This window comes from Malurus melanocephalus, unplaced genomic scaffold (genome assembly GCF_030028575.1).
Source record: "Malurus melanocephalus ecotype Western Australia unplaced genomic scaffold, MMel_1.1 scaffold_62, whole genome shotgun sequence".
Lineage (NCBI taxonomy): Eukaryota > Metazoa > Chordata > Aves > Passeriformes > Maluridae > Malurus > Malurus melanocephalus.
Window position 1 is genome coordinate 2357539 of NW_026623294.1, and position 6673 is coordinate 2364211.

The window sequence follows — 6673 nt, forward strand, 5'->3', positions numbered from 1 at the left end:
GGTGTGAGGCAGAATTGTTTCTTAGTTTGTTGTTATTTTTTTTTCTTTAAACAGTCATAATTGTTTGTTATTCTCATTCTTATTTGTCATCCCCTTGGATTCCAGTCCCCCATCATTTCCTGTGCCCATMGAGAGGTGCAATTTCTGCTATTAGGTCAAAATACCTGCTCTGCTCAGCAGCAACTTGTTGACACTTGGATTTTGGTGCAGTTCAGTTTGAGCYGTCTCACCTGGTGTGACTGGTGTCCCCTCCACAGTTCCCTGCTGGGAACCAGGTGACATTTTGGTGTGTTATTAAACCCATTTTGAATGCAGTTGTTGTGAAGTGCAGGGCAAGTTTGCKTGCAGCAGCATAGGTGGGGCTGCATCTCCCTTGTGAATCAGCCCCTGTGCATCTGCCAGGTCCTCCCACTGCCATTCCCTGCCGCATTACTGCTCTGTATTTTCCTGTTCATTTGCTCCTGTGCTCACTATTGACCCAGTGTCACATCAGACATCATCTCACTGGCTAAATGTTGGCCAAGGGCTGCCCCTTGGCCACTCGCTTCAAGGGAGGAATATGCTGGTACCGTGTGCCTGTCTRTTGAGGGGTTTTATTTGGTGCCCCACCATGACCCCTTGTCATGTCTGAAGAAGTGAAGGGCAGGAAATGCCCTGGGCCTGCAAGTGACAGCGATCTTCTCACTAGGTTTTGGGAATGCAGACCAATGTTGACACAAACACAGAATAGCAGAGATTGGCTTTGAAGCCAATACACTTTGAAAGAATATTCAAGACTGATGCAATGGTAGATCAGAGTCAGGATCACTGAATATCARGGATGGGATGACATGGGTACAGGCAGAACCCCAGCCAGGCTGGAATCCTGGTAGTACTGTTTGATAGAAAGCACCATACAGCAGTGCCTATCCACCTTGGGKGCCTGACAAAGTGTTTTGCTCATTTACGCTTTCTGAGCTTTGTGGAATTTCACCTCTTCCCTCCCCCATGCACTCACATAACCGTTCTTTTCCCTGGAAAGGCATTTTTCCCAGCCACCGCTCCAGCTTTCATACATCCAGTTCATGCCTCCCTGACACAGCATTAACTCCTGTCCCTCTGTTGACCCCAATTGCTGTGTGCTCCTTTTCCAGAGCTGGGGCATGGGCACTTCATGGGCTTGAACAGTATTTCTGTTGTAGCAAATACAAAAAAAGAGATCTTAAATCACRTATTTGGCTCACAGATTCAGTAGATTCTTAGCACTGCAGTGCCATGAGAGGATACCAAGCCATAATACACATATAGWGCAGAAAGAAATATTTTAAGGCACGTGCTGGTATGCTTCCTTCTGCATGCTACTGTAGAACTAGGTGTTCTGTAAGTGCACAGTATGCTGATCCACAAAGTTTAAAAATGGAAAATGAAGGTAAGAAATAAGGAGAGTGAGCAAAGTGAGGAGGAAAGCCAAAGACTAAGCTCTGTTTTGGAAAGAAGCTGGCACAGCAATGCAGCTCTCTTGGCAGGGCTCCTCAGGCTTGTGGTACCTTTCCAATTCCATATTAACTTTAGAGAACCAGCCCCCTGAGCAGCAATGCAGCATCTTTTTCTGGCTTGCCTGCTGCCCTTCTGAACAGCTTCTTCGTTTCTGGGACACCTGATGGATGGCATCCTCCAGAACAAGGACAATCTCAGGTGATGTCCACTACATTGSCAGCCTCCTGTCCTCCTCCTCCCATCAGTAGACTCCAGAAGCACATAAACAAGAGGGACATTACCCTTCCTAGCAGGACTGTCCCCCTTCTTCCACACCCCCAGTGAGCTGACATTGTGCCAAGTGCCCACACATTTGTAAACTTTTGCCAAAAGTTGATGTAACTTCACTTCTACCTCACCTCTACCATGGGCTTAGGCTCCTGTGCAATGCGACAGCCCGCAGAAATACTTTTGCCACCAAACTTTAAATTAGGACAAACCAAGGATGCATCCCAAAGTCCATGGTAGATTATGGTGGCACAGAGACTACAGCTAATTGTCCTTTCTCTCTTGGTTTGGTTGGTTTTGGTTTTTTATCTTTCCATAGCTCCTGACCCTTTCCAGCAAGAATGGACAGAGGTGCTTTAGTGAGCATTCCTCTCCACTGGAAGGGCAAAAAAATTTACATGGGAGGATGCAATAAGGAGCTGCCCACATCCTCTGAGAGACAAAAATGTGAGGGCTTGAGGAAAAGGCTCTTGAAAGATGACAGAAATGGAGGCAGTCAGAAGCATGGAGATGCAGTTCCTCAAAGGTTCCAAGACATGCACCTCCTGCAGAGCATCAGCCAAGATTGCCTTGTGACCTTTCGGTGTTTTGCAGTCTTTCCTCTTTTAAATCCATTTTGTTGGAWGTGAGTTTTGCTAAAAACAACAAGGCGCAAATGCCTTTCTCAGCGTGTCACAACTCTTTTGACCAACCCACACAGACAAACTGGAGACCTTGAGAACATACGCTTCCTTTCTGTATAAAMAGTTTAAAATAGATTTTAGCTTTGCTCAGCATTACATACAGTTACTATTTTTAAATGCACTCCAATTAATCATTCATTTTTTTTATGTGCCCTCCATTCATGCTTTTGAATCTTGTGTGTGTTTTGTGAAAACAAATATATATGTACATTTTTAATTAATTCAGAATACCAAGGTTTCCCTTCTCTCCACCAATATATGTATGAGGCATGAAAAAAATCCACAGACTGTGTCATGTACATGTCAAAACCTGCAACAATTGTGCTTAAAACCTCTCAAATGTGCCAGCATTTTTGACAACTGGCCTCTAGCCTCAAGGAGAGAGATGCATGCCTCAGCCTATGCTTCTGAGTGGCTGCACATCCCAGAGATGSCTCTCTGTTGAAATGGCTCATTCACTATCTCTGCTTCCTTCTTCAGCCCATCTGTAACACTCCAGCCTCATACTAGACATATTCTGGTAGCTGYTTACTGTACCTTGTGGAAGGGGCAATTACTTCTCATCCAGAGCCAGCCTCTCCATCTGTCATTCAGTCATCCATGTGCAGATTTCATTGCCATTCTAGAACTGCTGAGGGCAGGGTGGGAAGCTCTTCATGTTTTCCAAACAGCATGGATAACCTTGCTGGATAAGGAAGGAAAAGGCCAAAGGTGCATTTTAGGATTACACATCAGAGAATAAGCACAGGGAGTACACAGGAAAGGGCTCTGCAGTGGTAGGATATTCTCCATGGAAGGAAAGGAGCCTTGGACAGCCGAAAGTACTGCTCACACATTGCTGGTTTTCCCAGGTTAGCAGTGCTGGCCCAGTCCCAGCAGTCTGCTGCTTCAGGAAGAGGTCACAGAAACATCTGCTGGATTTCAACTTTCTCCTTTTCAGATGCCCTGTTACACTCACTCTGGAGTCACTGCATGACTTAAAGGCAGGAATCCAAAGAGACTGCTGCAAACTGAGCTGTAGGGATTGCTCTGATTGCCAGTGTTTCCTGCCAGCTGCTGAATGCATTTGGAATATAGTGAGGTCTAGCTAACAAACGCTGGTGGGTAAACAGGACATTGCAAGAGAAATCAGGGGAATGATTTGGTTTGCACCAGGCCACTGGATCCCATTTCTTTGTGCAAAAGATCACAGACTGCTGCACCAGAGGAATGTGCTATGGGATGCGGAGCAGAACAGAAAACACATTCCTGGAAGGAGCCAGCAATGCTCAAAGATGGTAGCTATGTAGAGGTAAAGGACTTAGGGGGCAGCAGGACAGAAAGTCTTCTCTAATTACCAGAATTACTGCCGCTGAGTTATTGCGGATATACAAAGTCATGTCTTCAGTAGATGCTTGTAAGTTCACTCTTAGAACTGGCTGCCATGGAATGAAGGAATGGAAAACCCTTTTACTGCTACATGGCTGGTGTCTGAGCARCACAGGCAGAGGGCTGTTGATTCACTCTATTCTTTAGTCTGGCTTTTACTTAGAAACTTGGAGAAAACCAAGGAGGATGAATTAATTTTTTTGTGAAAACAGTGCACATCTCTAATCAGGCAAGACAGAATGGCACTTAAAAAAGAATCCTAAGAGCTGGTTGTGAGGTAAYGTTAAGTATAGACTTTACACATTAGTATTTTCTAGGCTAGAAAAAAGTAATACTCTCATTTAAATAACCTGATTTTAAAATAAGAACTCATTTTAATCTAGCTACTGGTCTGCAAAGCTAATTTGAAAAACTGTGCTCTTGCAACCTGGCTAAAAAGTTACAGTGTGTGGAAATGCCTAGTGCTGGAAACATGCCTGTCTGTCCCAGTGGGAAAGTGTCTTTTGCAATGCTTCCTGGGCAAGAAGACCAGGATAGAATATAAAGGCTGAATCCTATCTAAGCATAGACATGAGCAGCTTAAATACCTGCATGCCGCATTTTCTCCATCCCCAAATGGAAACTGCAACCCCTAACCATCCTGCACCGTAGCCCTCCTTTTCCTACATCCCCAGGGCATCCTTCTCCAAACCAGCTATCCCAGGCTTTTCCCGGTACTGTCCCCTATGTCCCACCATCCATAGTAACAACTCAAAGCCCAAACCAAAGGCTGCCTGCACAACATGAGCCCTTGCACACTTCACCTGTTCCCTGGTTTTAAATGTGCACTTTTAAGCAAAAKAAATTTAGCCTGGAAACGACCTCCCAGGTTTATTGCTTTTATATTTCTCTCTCTTACTGTAGAGTTCCTTGATGAGAGAAATCTTTTGCCCAGATATTTAAAATCAGGATTGGATCCTGTTTTTGCTTTTCTGTTCAATAAACCAAAGAGTTTGAGCTAGTATYGAATAGTACTTTGTAAAATCAGGTYCTTGTGGGACCAACACYATGAAAAAAGGCTGGCACCAAGAATGGCTTCCCATTAACAATTATTTTTGGAGATTTTGTGCAGTCAGCTYCCAGTCTGTTCCCATGGTTTCCATRAGCCTGTAAACAGGACACACGTATTTCTCTCTTGATTTCTCAAGACTGTGCAGTGGACAACCTGCCCCCCCAGGGTGACCAGTTCCAGCTCTTACTGGTGTCCAGCAGTCACTGTCCTGATTGCTTAACTGGGTGCCCCRAACTCCTGAGAGCCTTCCCCAGATCTTYCTCTGGATGTCCCTTCCCATATACYAGGCAACGTTTCCACAAACAACACTGCAAACCTGATGTTTACTAGTCCCTGTGGGTGCCCTGACACCACTCTTGCCTTGGAAGCCTCCGGTATTTTTAGACATGGCAGCTGTAAAACACACCAATGGAAGGACTCAGGCTGACATAGCAAGTCTGATGCTTCAATCTCTTTTTCCTCATYGCTCCAACCCTGCACCCTAGGCCAGCACAGAGCCTTGCTAATGCTCCTCACAGGCACTGCAGCTCATAACTCCACCATTTAGAACCTCATCCTGGGTCAGGAAATGACCTTCGTGCTCTACACAGCTYGAGAGCCTGTGGCTCCCATGGCTCAGAGAGGCACTGTGTGGGGTGACGTGCTTGGGCAAACAGTGATGATACGGGAAAGAACGTATGACTTTGCTGTGTCAGCACTGGAGGTGGCTTTTTGCCGCACCCACCTTCAAAGAAGGCAGAAATGTTTGTCTTGGGAAAGAGGAGGAGATGGGAGGAACAACCCTTGTGCTTAGAACAGCCCAGGCACAGAAGACTCAACCAGAGTCTCTGTGAATTTCTTCAGGGCTGTTGGGGAGAATTATGTGACAATGCTGAAAAACTGGTGAAGGACACAGTTGGCAGACTCATGGCAGGCTCACTATGCACCTCTGCTTTTTTATCATGCTGTGGAATACACTGATCTCACATGCTGGATCTCCCGCTCTCAGCTGTCTCATGATGGTGTTGCCTAATGTCAAAAGACAAAACTCTTGCAATAGTATTAAAATGGTAAGATAAAAAAGCAGGTCTTTCTTGGAAGCTCCCAGGTGCCCCCATAGTTATGGGCTGTAGGCACACCCAACATATGATTTCTACAATTTTGATACATTTAACAAATTAGCATATCTAAAAAATATTGTCCAATTAAAAGAGCAGTTGGTTTGGTAATTTTTCTCCAGATACTGCCCCACTGGAGTTGGTCCAGTGGCTCCTTTGCCCCATTCCTTGTTGTGTCTTCTCAGATTCTGGTTGGAAAACAAAATGTCCTTCGTGGTGATTCTCTTCTTGAAAATAACACCAAACAGTATTTCAGGAATGTGTTAGAAGGATAGCTTATTATTCTAAAATCTAAGAGAAAGGGTAGGAAAAATACCAGGAACTACATAACCATGTATTAGCAATCCACAAAGCTACCAATAAATGAAAACATGTATTAAAAAGCTAAAGTCTTTAGGCATCAATGGGACAGCTACATTCTTAAATCTCAGTGGTGATGTTAGATGTGGCTGCAGTTACTCTGGGATGTGTTGCACAGCACAGAGACACCCCGACACATCCGCATCTTGCCATGGGCAAAGGCATTTTGACTCTGGAAACCTGTGACCACTTCAGCCAACAACCTTCTCAGTGCAAAATATTTGTTTTTAGCAGTTAGGACAAAGCATGAGGTCAAGGAGATATTAAACCAGCAGGCATACTTGCATATTGTCTCTCATCTAACCTTAGTACATCCTGAAGAGTTTAGGTGGGATTTACTGGAGCAGACATGATGGATCAAATTGATCACA